This window comes from Anser anser (genome assembly GCF_964211835.1).
Source record: "Anser anser genome assembly, chromosome: 8".
NCBI lineage: Eukaryota > Metazoa > Chordata > Aves > Anseriformes > Anatidae > Anser > Anser anser.
The window spans coordinates 25,530,324-25,543,711 of record NC_139728.1 but is presented as its reverse complement, the minus strand read 5'-3'; the positions used below and the strand labels follow the sequence as shown (position 1 = coordinate 25,543,711).

Sequence of the window (13,388 nt, the reverse complement as noted above, 5' to 3'; positions counted from 1 at the left end):
CATTTAATAGTAGCAGCTTCTCTTTTGTTCTGCACTCTCAGAGAGCAGAATAGGAAGTGATAATCTCCTTGGAATACAGCAGACACCTGTTTGATAAGTGGTAATTGCATTATTCCTGGAGGATTATCACAGTGGTGCTTATTTCTTTTGTAATGAAACTCCACTGTCTGAGCAGAGCCGAGCTTCGCTAGAAGATCTATGAAAATCCACTGCAATAGATCGAGGGTGTTTGGGACTCTGTAAGCAGAGTTTAAGTCAAATGGTGAGTGGGCTCAGCATATCATCATTTTTATCGTTTGGTATATAAGTGAGAATGTTATTGCTACAACTTGTTCTAGCTCTTTGCAGAGTCTGTTATAATAGCCTCAAACGTTTCCTTTAACAGAAATGATATTTAAATAATGTTAAATTATTACATAGATAACTTTTTAACGCATGAAATGGAGATAGCCTGGTCCTCTGTTGTGAATATATTTTTAAAGTCCAATAAATCATTGATAAAACTTGGAACCAAGAAGTGTTAGTTGGTAAACCTATTTTAAACAGAGGACTTTTCTACCAAGCAAGAGAAGAGCTGTTTCCAATGGCAGTTACAGGACTGAGTTCCTTTTCTAAACGTAGTTACTGCCCAATGGTCAAAGCATAGACCACAGAGAGATCTGTAGCTCTGCAGATTTCCTTACAACATTCAATAAACTGTTGTACTTGGGCAGCTCAAGTCTTCTCATTTCTAAGCGAAGGCCTGAGATTTAATGTTGGACTTTCATAAAAGTCAAAGAAAAGTAGAAAGCAGGCCTCAGCTGGATTTCGGTAGGAATTGGCCACTTTCATTTTGTTAGATGGCTAAGAAAATTAAATTTAAAATGTTGGGAATTATTCATGTTTGTTAAGTAAGTTCTAAGAGGTCTGTGAATAGAGATGCTTTATAAATGCTTAATTTAGTTATTTGTTCTTAATCTTTTGCTTGTCACACTTGAAACTATTAATACATCAACCAAGCACAATCACACAGTGAATGAATGAATTAAACTAATGCATTTTGCTTAGTTGCAACCACACCAACCCACAGACTTATCATTTATGAATACTACAATACTGTTTAAAATTAATACTACTTAATATGCTAGTATTGCTAGGTTTAAATCTTTTTTCTTTACTTGAGGAGGATATATACTTGGTGCTTTTGATTCTGCTGATTTAAGGAGTTAAATGCCTCATATATTCCAGGTAAAGGAAACAAAATAAGAAACAAACATCCTTTCAAAAGTTCATTTTTAGAAGTCAATAACACCATGTTTTCAAAAGGCTAACACTGCGAAAATCCAATTCCTTGAACAGTGATATCCAGGAAGAAGAGGTAGCATAAAAAGCTTGTCAGTGTTTGAACCATTGGTTGGAAGCAGTGTTGCTAGCACAACTGCTTCAGCTGTGCCAAGGAATTATATAGTGCTGGAAACATACCCAGGCACTCTTCTGTTTGCCATCCAAATCATTGTACAGTGCTGTGAAGTAAATGGCATCCCACCATAGACCAGAAACGTGCCAAGTATTTGGCTGATACCCTTGGTGAATGCAAAGCAGTTCCCAAGATGTATCCATGAGTATCTGTAGGCAAAATGTGATTTGGATGAATCAAATTGATTGTTTGTTTATACTGTTGCTTATTATTCCATTTTTACAATTTTTTTCTTACCTTAAAAATCTGTTTAGCGCTTTTGTATCTCTTTTGAATAGTAAAAAACAAAAAAAGCCATTTGTTATCAGTTAGGATGAACAGTACTGTTATTCTGTCTTCTATGGCAATTACCTAGCTACTTAAAGGAAATACCAGGAACCTAACAGGCACTTTGCTTCAACACAGAAGCAAATGAAGCAGGACAATGTTAGCACTTTGATTACTTTTCAGCCCCTACGATGTGAAGAACTTTGAGGAAAGGAAATACAAGAAGAGTGAGTTGGGGTTGTTCAGCCTCGAGAGGAGAAGGCTCTGGGGAGACCTTATAGAGGCCGTCCCGTACTTAAAGGAAAGATGGGGACAGACTCTTTTTGTCAGGATGTAGCGATAAGACAAGGGGTAACAGTTTTAAACTAAAAGAGGGTAGCTTTAGGTTAGATACAAGGAATAGATTCTTTACTCAGAGGGTGGTGAGGCACTGGATGAGGTTGCCCAGAGAAGCTGTGGATGCCCCATTCCTGGACGTGTTCAAGGCCAGGCTGGATGGGGCTTTGGGCAACCTGGGCTGGTGGGAGGTGTCCCTGCCCGTGGTGGTGGGGAACTGGATGATCTTTAAGGTCCCTTCCTACCCAAGCCATTCTATGAGTCTAAGGCAGGTTAACTCTGTTCAGTGTTTTGTTTTTTTTTGTTTTTGTTTTTTTTTGTTGTTGTTTTTTTTTCAGTTGTTTTCAGTCTACATCCATGTCAACTAAGTGTAGCTAAATTTTGCATGGTCAACATTAGGGTAGCAAAAGGAAGAGTAAGCAGTATCACTGAATACCATAACCAGAGTGCAGAGTATGTGATGGTCCTCAGAGAACTGATGGACCAGTGGATGCAGATGCTTTCCCACATTTTCAGTACTAGAGGGATTCTCATCCTTTTTCCTCAAAACTCCTCCTTTTGTATACTTTGATCCTCCTCTCATTTGGCTAGAGAGTCTCTCTCTAGCTTTGGAAAGATTTGAGAATCCCAATTTATCTATGAATAACACACTATTAGTTTTAATAGCTCTTGTTTTGGTGAAAGAATATTTAATTTTCGGTTCCCGAGGCATTTGGGGAATGTACAATGGGTTAGTTATGACTTGTTCCCGGGCGTGTGTTTTATACATCAATTCACACAGGTGTACTTATTAATAAACTCACTTAAGCAATTCATATGCATAAGTTTTAACCAGTGAGTAATTAGTGAAAGCATTGCCAAGAAACTGGAAATTTGGGAAATGTGTCATTATTTGCATATCAGTATAAAGCAATTACTAAATTAAAGAGTGCACGTTGTGACAAACATGAAGCTCCTTTACTGTTGCTTTGTCAGTGCACATTAACATCAACTTGATGTGAAAGCCTGGCTTTCTCTGCGTGAACTAAAAATCCTAAGGCAGAAGTACACAATGAATCACCCAGAGTTTGGAGGCTAGCACGCTGAATTGCCTTGGGGTTCAGAGTGAGGGAAGAAAAATCTGATGTAAAAGACCATTGAGAAAACGTATCAGTGGAAAGTAATTAACTCAAGATCCACAATTAGCCTCATGGTCCATACTTAACTGTGTTCCAGGTCTTTCAGCGTTTATTTAATTCTGTTACCCTGTGTTTCAAATAGCTGCAAATGGCTTGGCAGATTTTTCATCCTTTTTAATATTTACAGTTTTTGTCTAAGAAGAAGAATGAGCGCTGTAAGTGATCGTGGGTATTTATTTCAATCTCTCACGTATATCTCTTTCTTATTAGAATCTGTTGTTCAAGTAAATATTATTTCCCTTTTGTTTCCTTTAACCATATTTGTGGTTTGAACCAAAGTGAAGTACTACAGTATCTGTCCTTCTGCTTTAGTTCCTAACTTGCCTAACTAGGCTTAATGAAATGGGAAACAATCAAAACCAGGGATCGCTTTCTCATTCATTTGGCTGGCAAATGAGAGTGATAAACTTCACAGTAATTCAACTAATGATTAACCGTAGCAGAAATTGGCATGTGTGTTCAACCAGCATAACAGGGCTGGGTGTTCTCAGAGGACCAGACACAATTTTTTCTCAAGCTTGTACAGAAACTCTCAGTAGGGTTTTGTGAAGTTTGCTTTGTCCTGGTTGTTGCTGTGGATTCAGCATCCCTCATCTGGTGTCTCTCCTGAAAGACAAAACTGTCCCGTTCAGCGTGCCGTGGGTTCCTCGCCAGCCACGTCCGCACTCCCACCCCCGTGCTGTGTGTCCACAATTGATCCCAGAGCATCTTTACTGTGCTGCTGCCTTCAGCACATCTCACACGGATCACCCAGCATTGAGCCTACATGGTGTGGACTAAGGAATAAGAGATGTATTTTTAATATACAGCCCTTGGAATAAACTGCAGAATATGTTGGGAAAATTAATCATAGCAGTTTCTTAATACTCATCTAAGGAATTTGTTAAATCTTTTGAATTTATTACTTGGGACTCTGTTTTCAGTTCAGATCTTTTTTAACTTTTGGGCTCCGTGTTTTAACCCTACAGCATTCCTTTGTGATTTTAGTCTTCATTGGAGTTCAAATACACACCATGGGAATATCGCTGAAATCCTTGGAATGAGTTTCCTGCAACCTGTGTTGACAGGTTTAAATTACGTACTCTGACACTGTTCTTGTGGCTGGATTAGAAACTTTTTTTTAAAGTTAAACCTGCGATAAGTAATTGTCACAGCGCGCTGGTACAATGCTAATTTGAAGTGACATGTCCAAACTGGCCTCAGTAACATGAAGAAACCTAACAGGTGTGAGGGGTGGATCTTCCCATGGGCCCTGCTGAACTTCTAACAGGGGAAAAATAGTAGAAAAAGTGAAATGAACCTTGAATAAAGCTGTCAGCAGTAATTATCTCAACAACACTTTGTGAGGAGTTAAAATAAGCATTGCTGATTTATAACCTGAACACACTCCACCCTCGAGATTTTTTTCATCCAGTTAGTGTTTAAAATGAAACGTTGACTACCTGTCAAGAATTTTTTTTTTGTTGAAGATGCATAATGAAAATGAAGTTATTTTCCAGAGGAAGTTAATTTCAAGGGCTGTCAAATTTTTAAACACTTCATTTTAATATTTGTACAATAGTTTTGTAAAACAAACAAACCTAGAGCAAACTTGACTGTTTTTCCCAGCTAATGCTATTTGATGTCAAAAGATGAAGTGGCTAACCTAGGATTACACCCACTTCTTATTGTTGTTCAAGGAGGGATAAGGGTTTACCTGGTAGAAAGCTTTTGTTAGTTGATTTTTTTTTAATTATGTACTAAACCTGAATAGCAATGTCTTGGTGACCAGTATAGACCAGTCTGCTCTCTTCAGTTCTGTATCGTAAATCTCCAAGCCTTGTAATTAATCTCAAAGTACAAACGGGCCTTGTTTCTGCAGATTTCAAAAACAAAACTGAAAAAACACAATCACATTTGATAGACTTAATTGTAATGTGGCTTCATTTTAAATGAAGCATCGTTGGTGTGAGAACACTTGTTTTATGTATACAGTGTGTATTTCAGTTTGTACAAAAGTGATTTTACAGTCTGTTGTAACTAATGAAAGCATACTTACTTATAACTCTGAGAAAACTGCAAAGGAAAAGATAAACTTTAATTCATAGAAAACCTTTAATTCCTTGAAGTTTTAAATGTGGGTATGCATGAATTCTTAAATCGTATATCGATTCTGACTTTATGCACTGAAAACAGGATAGTTTATTTAATGTGTACTTAAGCAGTGCTAAGTGGTGGGTTGGGAAGTGTTGAGCACCTGTTTGTTCCCAAGGCATTTAGTGAGAGTTTGTTTGAGCATGGGCTGCCCACGCACTGGTAATAATGCTTGGAGAGCTAGATCCATGGCAAGAGCATGTGAAGGAGCTGTTGTGTCGTAGTGTCGTTTATCTTGAAATGATCAGATCCTGAGTATCCTTAGAAAAAGCACGAGTTGTTGTGAGTCTGCCACCTCCTTCCTGAACAGTATGGAACAGTTTTGAACAGCTTTGCCTCTGTATTTGGATCTCCAACAAGGGTTGGACCATGGAGCCGTCTAATGTTCCCTGGAGAAACCCAAGAAGTTGCCAAGGAGCTGCTACACTCCTATTTCCCCTGCCTTCAATATTCATATTCAGGGGCTGTGCTGGCTGTATTTAGAAACCATTATTTTCTTAAACTGTTTATGTAGTGGAAAAACTGCCAGCTCTTAGATTTCAAGCATCGAAGCACCACTTCCCCTGCCATCATTCACTTGTCTTTCCTCTGTTCCTTCTTCACTTTGATTTTCCAATATGCCACATTAAATACTATCTCCCTTTCACCACACAAATACTTCTTTCTTTAGGTATTGCTTGTACATCAAATTATTACTTTCTTTAATCTTAGAAAAGATAGGTTGCAAAAGAAAAATGAAAAATGGAAAAGCTAGTGAACTTGGAGCAGCAACCTCAACTGTAGAGCAGCCTGACCAGTCTTGCTCCAATGGTGAGCAAAAAGAAGAATAACTTATTTTCCAAGCATAGCAAATAGATTGTTTTGTAATTTGTTCCTGTGTCTTTCCAGGGAGTTAGGTCAGGTTGAAGATGTCTGCAATTCCCTGAGTCACTGTGAGATTCTGACTTAAAGACCTGAGGGCTGAGGCATAGGTCTCTGCCTTCATCTAGCCCTGCAGAGAAGGTATTTTCTTCTGATTTTCCTTTCTGCACAGTTAGTGTGGTAATCTTTTTGAACTGGGAACTTAATTTATCTGGTGAAGAGAGGTAGATGGCATCTTTTTTGGCTGGGAGGAATGAATTTGTTTGAATTCTTCTGAGATCTGCCAATCAAGACGAAGGGATTATCAATGATGAACATGCCTTGCAGACATCTAAACTGAAGTCTGTCTGTCTAGACCAAGAAGCAAGAGGATTTCTCACTTATTACAGTTTTACCTGCCCTGGCTGAAAGGACGGTGAATGAACTGAAACTGGAAGTGTGGGAAGGCTTCTTTATGGGAGCCATGCTATTCAGCCAAGAAAATCTAGCAAACTGATGAATTGTTTTGTCTTTTTTATCTAACTGCTCTTGGTATGCTTGGGCTATGAAAGTGATTGATCCTTACTGTGTTTAAGGTCCAAACCCAGCTAGTAGGACCATATGCATATAGTGTATAATAGAAAAACTAGCAGAGCTAGTTCCTCCTCAAGGTTTTTGTTCATATAGTTGTTTTCAGAAATGACCAGGCTTTTCCCTAGCTTTCAGAAAATGCGGAAGAAAATGTAGTGTCACTGACATTTATCATAGGGAATTAGCTTACACTATTAAAAAAAAAAAATCAGGTATAGTAAGCTTCATATGAGAACTGAATTGCTTGACAAAGATTCTTCCTCACCCCTCTATCCTTACCCCTTTACTTACCTGATTGGGGGGGCGGGGGGGAAGCATTATACTGATTATTCCAACAAGAAGAATCAAATTGTATGGTGGAAGTGAAATTTTCACAGTAGAGATTCCTGCCAGTCATTGAGAGTTGCTGTGGGCACCTGCTCTAGGTTATTTTGAGCGGCTGAGCATGGTGTGTTATGAAATGTACTTGTTCATATTTGTTTCTTTATACATTAGCTATGTATCAGTGAGTAAACCAGTAGATGAAAAAAAATAAGCAACTCACATTATAAGCACAGTGAAAGTGCTGTCACATGAAGTATTTGAATCAGGGTTAGGTTTCAGTTTACAGGCAACAGTGCATTCACTTCTGATTAAGAATTTCTTGTGTGATGTATATATTATACATCTCCACATGGGTACTACAGCCTGATATGCAGCTTCTAAAAAGAGCTCTTGTTCAGCTGATGACCTCTTGATTTATAAATATTCCTTTGGGATATCATTTCTGCATTTGTTTGTTTCTAACACAAAAACACAGCTAGCTATTACTGACAAGCTAGTTATGGCCAAAGCACTAAACAGTGGCCACAAATGTCTGTTAGGTTGCCAAGCTGGTATATAATTATCAAGGGTGATTAGAGGTTTGCAGCTGTCATAGAATTCCCCATGTTAAAACAGCTCTATTTCAAAGATCCTGACTGTTCAAGCTTAGCATGAGCTTCTTCTGTTCTTAATTAAAAAAATATAAAAATATATTGTAATGACTTCAGAATGCGTTTAATAATACTCTGACCGTTGCTGCATGCTGCTGCTGTTTTCAGAGCAAAAGAAATGCTTCTGGGTATCAAGATGTTTGTATAATATCTATCAAAATTTTCTTTCACAGAACGAATAACAATATTTTGGCATATTTTTCTGGAGATAATCTTTCACTTATTAAGCAATGTGCTGGTTGTACAATGGTAACAGTGAAGGCATACGATATTTTCCAATGGATACTTAGATAACAGCTCTACTGCATCCACTGACTTGTTGGTTATCCAGCAAGGGCTCCATAGTACAATGCATGCTAACAGATTTAGCTGCAGAACAAACAGATATTACGTGGGCCTGATTTTCCTCTTGCTCAACAAGGGGAAAACAGGCATTTCCAGTTTTCACTAGAATTAGTATCAGTACCAAGAACATTAGGTGAAATTCTGGAATCGAGTGGATGTGGTGCTCTGAAGGTATTGCCTTACAGGAAGGCAGATGGCTGGCTGGGGTGCCTCATCGTCCTGGGCTAATTATGAAAGTTACAGCAAACAGAAGTTAGAGATGCTAGACTGGAAGATTTGGGATTAGGTAATCTCAGTGTTCTTCAACTCCTTGAGGTTACCAAAAACAAAAGGTATAATTGTGTGCTTTGCATGCCAAAAAAAAAACAAACAAACACCCACGTTTCAATATAAGCAAGTTTTAATTCTACCTATTCCCATCATAGAGTTGGAAAGGATGCATTAGAAAGCATGCACCTTCTTGGCAGTCACGCATGGAGTGACACCTTTGGGAAGGTTTCTTTCTGTGGCTTCTTCCATCCAGCTGTGCTAGCGAGTGCAGCTGGAAAGCTGCAACTCTAATTTCACCAGGCCGTTTCAGGATGCTAGAACTGAATGGCAGTTTTTTAAGACTTTAATTCCTTTTGTCTAATATACTACAAGCTGACCTTAAGTAGGACTGAAAATTAGTCTTTTTATTTTCTGCAAGATTTATGAAGGAGAGTCAAGTATTGGAAAACATGCTTTTTTTGTACACCAGAATTTTGTTTGCTTTCCTTATCTCTGAGTATTAAAGGCCAAAAACATGGATTATTTTCCTTCACCTCAGGAGGAAACCATGCTTTCTTTGAAAATTCCCACATTTAGTTCTCTGTTGAAGCAGATCCTAGACAGGCAGAAATAATTCTGCATTTGAAGTATTGCTAGCTGAATAATTTGACTGATTCATAGCAGTCAAATAATACAGAAATAGCACTTCTTGTTATGACTTCTAAATTTATATTAAAATTCAGCAGAACTCAAAAAAATCAAAAAAAGCTCACTGTCACTGCTCTTGTAGCAATCAAATACTTAACAAAGAGCACAAAATAAATCAATGTTCCTACTTCCCTTAAACATTATCGCTTGCGCTTGCTTGTTTTCAGTGGTTCTTGCTAAAAGAACCTGCTAAAAATCCTGGACTCTTGGCAGAGATTTGGTTGGTCTTCATCCATGTTGTCCCTCTGGAGGTGATATTACAATGATAAGTACCAAGAGGACAATTATAGGCCTAATAGATACGTCTGTAAGCGCTGTGCTTCGGGGGCTTGTCTCTTTTCCTACCATAATTTATTTTTTTAAGTAAGTGCTGCTTTCATCCAGGCAGCAGACAAGAAGAGCCATTCTCAGGGCTTTATTCAGATTACTGGATTGCTAAAGAGACCTGTACGTGTATTCAAGTGGGAGAAAACAGGGTTTCCAAAATGACTGTAATAGCTGAGGATGAGGAAGAAGATCCAGTTCTTTACAGGTTGGTTTAAGCTGGCCACTTTGGATCTCTGCGTACGTTCTGCAAGGTATTAGAAAGCTCCTAGAGCTTGCCTTCTTCCTTTCTTCATTAGATACGGTTGCAATTAAAGCTTTTTTGAAGTGCCGTTTTTCTTGATCACTGTACGGCAGGGTTTGAGGAGGGTTTGAGGAGCAAATTTGTCAAATCCAATTACTACTTTCCTCATTCAGTAACAGAGCTTATAATTTTTGTGTCAGCAGTTCTCTGGTTTTTATTAGCTAAAAATCGTCAGCTTACTTTCAAGCTTAGCAGATTCAGTATGTGAGAACGTGGCGAAGATACCAAAGATTAACGAGTAGAAGCGGGTGCCTGGCAGCTGCAGTTCTCTGCTGGCGTCATTGCTTTGTGTTCGTGCTACTATTTATCTTTCTCAGACCTTAAATGTCTTTGTTAAATATCCCTGGAGTGGTACAAGGATCCGAGTTTGCTCCTTCCATTGTAATTTCAAAAATCTGCAAGAGTGGGAACTAAGTCATACCAGCAAGCTCTTTATAGAAGATTCCAAGCTTGTAAGATTATGGACTTGCAATTTTTCTCATTTTTTCTGAGCTTGTGAAGGCAGCACTCTGGATTTGCATGCTGTGAGTGATTTCTCTTCCTGATGCAGCTGCAGACATATTTGTATCATGAAATATTTGTTAAAAATGGTCTTTTGATTGTTTGAGAGCATATTTCTAGAATGAATTTTTTTCTACATAAAAATGATGCTTTCTAACAGGAGGAATAACCTGTTGTTTAAAGCACCCGGAGTTCAAACTCTCACTCTGGACTTGGCAAATACTCCTAGGTCTGGAAAGTTCTTGGCAAAGAATCCTCTGTGTCCAAATCAGAAAAGATGTCGTTTGACTTTATCCCCCAGTTATTGATGCTGGCAATTAAAATACAAATCACCTTACACTGAACGTTTACAAATAAATGTAATGTCTTAATGTTAGCATAAATTTTAAAATTTGGTAGCAGTCTTTCTTTTAATACTTAAAATATTGTTTCAGGTATCCTTGTGTGCCCGTTAGTCCAGGTTGTGCCATTACCTGTTTGTGTATCAGCAGCACACTGTTTAATATCTCTGCTGTCTTCCAAAAGGATTATCCTATTGCAAATGTCCCTGAAATGTTTTTGAGGCTCCAATCTTATTTCCTTCTCATTTAAAAACTACAGGAGGCCAAAAGGGAGACTTTTTAAACTTTCAGTGAGCATGAGCACTGTATACCCAGTGCCAGAGAAGAGATCTAGCTTTTCAGTGATCACCTGAGTGACTTCGTGCAAGTTGCTTTGCCACTCTGATTCTTTCTCCACCTCATGGACCTTTCAAATGGGAGATCTTTGGAGTAGGGCTTTGCGTATGTGTATATCTAGTGCCTAGAAAAATGGAACAACGGTATTTATTTCTGCTTTAATGTCTTATATATTCCATAATCTGTATCTACTAGTGCTAAGAGTCCTATATATGTATCTTCCAGTGTCTGTTCTTGTGCACACAAAAGCCATCCGGTTCAAGCTACCATGCTTGTATAAAGGTGGTTTTCATATGGAAAAAGAAAACACTCTGAAAAAAATGATCACTTTTAGAGTTTTATCACAAAACGGCTTCATGGGTTGAGAAGATTGGAGATCAGGTACTGAGACAACAAACCAGTATTTTCTGTTTTGAAATTGGTAGAAGATCATGTCCACCCTCCTGGGAAGACGAATGCGACACAGCAGTTCTTACATCTAACGTACTGCAACCTTGTCTGGGAGTAAGCAGATGCAGTATTTAGAAAGAAAAATCACTCCAAGAACAGCCTGATGCCTAAACATTTCTAGCCCCTGAGACACTTCAGCTGATGCTCCCAGGTGGCCTGCATTCAAATATTTGAGGTTTGCTATCTGTGGCACTGGACTGAGCTGCCTGAAAAGTAATCTTTTGCTTAATATTGATGTTTTTATAATTTCCAAAATAAAGATTAAACTTTCTGGTGCAAGAGTCTCTTGAGAGAGGACTGTCTCCTTTATCTTGGAATAAAGATAACTCAGTTCCGGAGAAATGTTCCTGCTGGTAGATTACTTTAGAAATGAAAGGCAGAGCTTCTCTTTTCCCTAGCCTTTGCTTTGCATAAACTTCTCAAAGTCAAAGGAGAGGGCAATTTCTCACACAAATGTTCACAAAAAAACAACAACAACATTCCAGCAACTGTCTGGGGAGTAGGATGAAATGTGCTCTGATGTTGAACCCCTTCTGCTGTTAGCTCATTTTTGAGAGACGCTTTGACACTATAATATAGGGTTGCAAATTAGAATTGCAACACCCTGCTATTGGGCCAAGTGATGAAGCAGCACAATAACTGCTTGCTTGATCTTACCACTCTTCCTTTAATGTGCATGTAAAAGATACCAGGAGCCTTTCCAGGCATCTGTCAGGCTGTTTGATGCTGTTAGGGAACTGCAGGCTGTGTGTGGTTAGTGTGCGTGCGTGTGTGTTTTACCAGGATTTCATACAGTGTGGGAACCGTAGGGCAAAGTTTCAAGTTTTATAACAGTCAGGTTTTGTTTATTATTTACGACTTATAAAAATGCTAATTAAACTGGGGGATTATTGCAGCGAATACAGTTCTTAGGCGCTTGTCACAGGAGTTTCGTAGGTAATTGGACTTGACCTGTATGTCATCTTCAATATTTCATTTGCTCCCGAGTATTATTACTCACTTCCTTTAAGATGATAGCTAGGCTTTTTATGCAGCTAAACTTCTGTTTAACCTTGCTATGAGAATGTGACAGTAGGCTAGTTCAGACAGGTTAACATTCATTTGGTAACCAGCCTGCTTAATCAGCCCGCTTCAACCTGCTGCAAATTAAATCTTTGTGAGTTCTAGCAGACAAGTGATAAAGTCGTTCTGAATTATGTATAAAAAATAAATGGGGTATCTTCAGTGCTCATGGCAGTAAATGAAATTTGAGGCTTATGATTTATTCTTGGGTTTTTGCTAAGGATGATTGAAATTTAATTTACCTTAAGGTTTTTACAGTCTAATTAGGAGGGTGCTGTAGTCCTGAGCCACTCTAAGTGGCTCATTCTGTCCCCCCTCAGTAGTAATCATTTTTGGACAATCTAGAGGATCTTTTCCTGTCCTCTAGGTGTTTCTTCTGAAGGACCCATAAGCTAGAAAAAATATTTTGAACACACAGCCCAAACTGTCTACAAGTCACTAACTGTACAGAATCGAATATTTTGTCGGGTTCAGATTCTGCAAATAATTGGATTTGTTGCCAAAATGAATGAGCTGTATTCATTTAAGAGCTATCAGTGCTGTAAATTTACCCCGCGTGCTATCAAGATAGGGCTTAGCAGCTTCTGAAGATTCGTTCTGGTCATCAGCTTCACTTGGAGAGAGGACGGATAGGCTTTCCAGGAGAGGGCAGCAGGCTGTGTACATGCGTGGGCTGCGTAAAGAGACGTGTGGAGGGTGCTCTAAATGACAAGAGTAGCACAGGCGGTTCTGTTGGTAGAAGAGTAGGCAATTCTTACTTGTAGTCATGTTAAGTACAGTTTTAAATGCAATGTACAGTTAGATCTTCCAACCTTATTGTGTGTTTGCAGGCATCTAATCATTTTGTCTTTCAAACGGTGCTAGCTTTTTTCTATTTGCTGTCTCCTTGATTTTAAAAAGTTTAGGTTTAGGCATACAGCAGTAGGTAAAAGTACTGTTTCTGTTGGCACTAATAAATGAACATTTATCGTGTCTGTGCTCACGGTAATTTTG

At 38.6% G+C, this 13,388-nt stretch overlaps 1 protein-coding gene across 3 annotated transcripts in view; it reads left to right on the top strand.

Annotated features, from left to right (window-relative positions):
• The window catches only part of FAF1 (Fas associated factor 1), a 165,226-nt gene that overhangs the window by 91,093 nt on the left and 60,745 nt on the right, over positions 1-13,388 (top strand). The window lies entirely within an intron of this gene.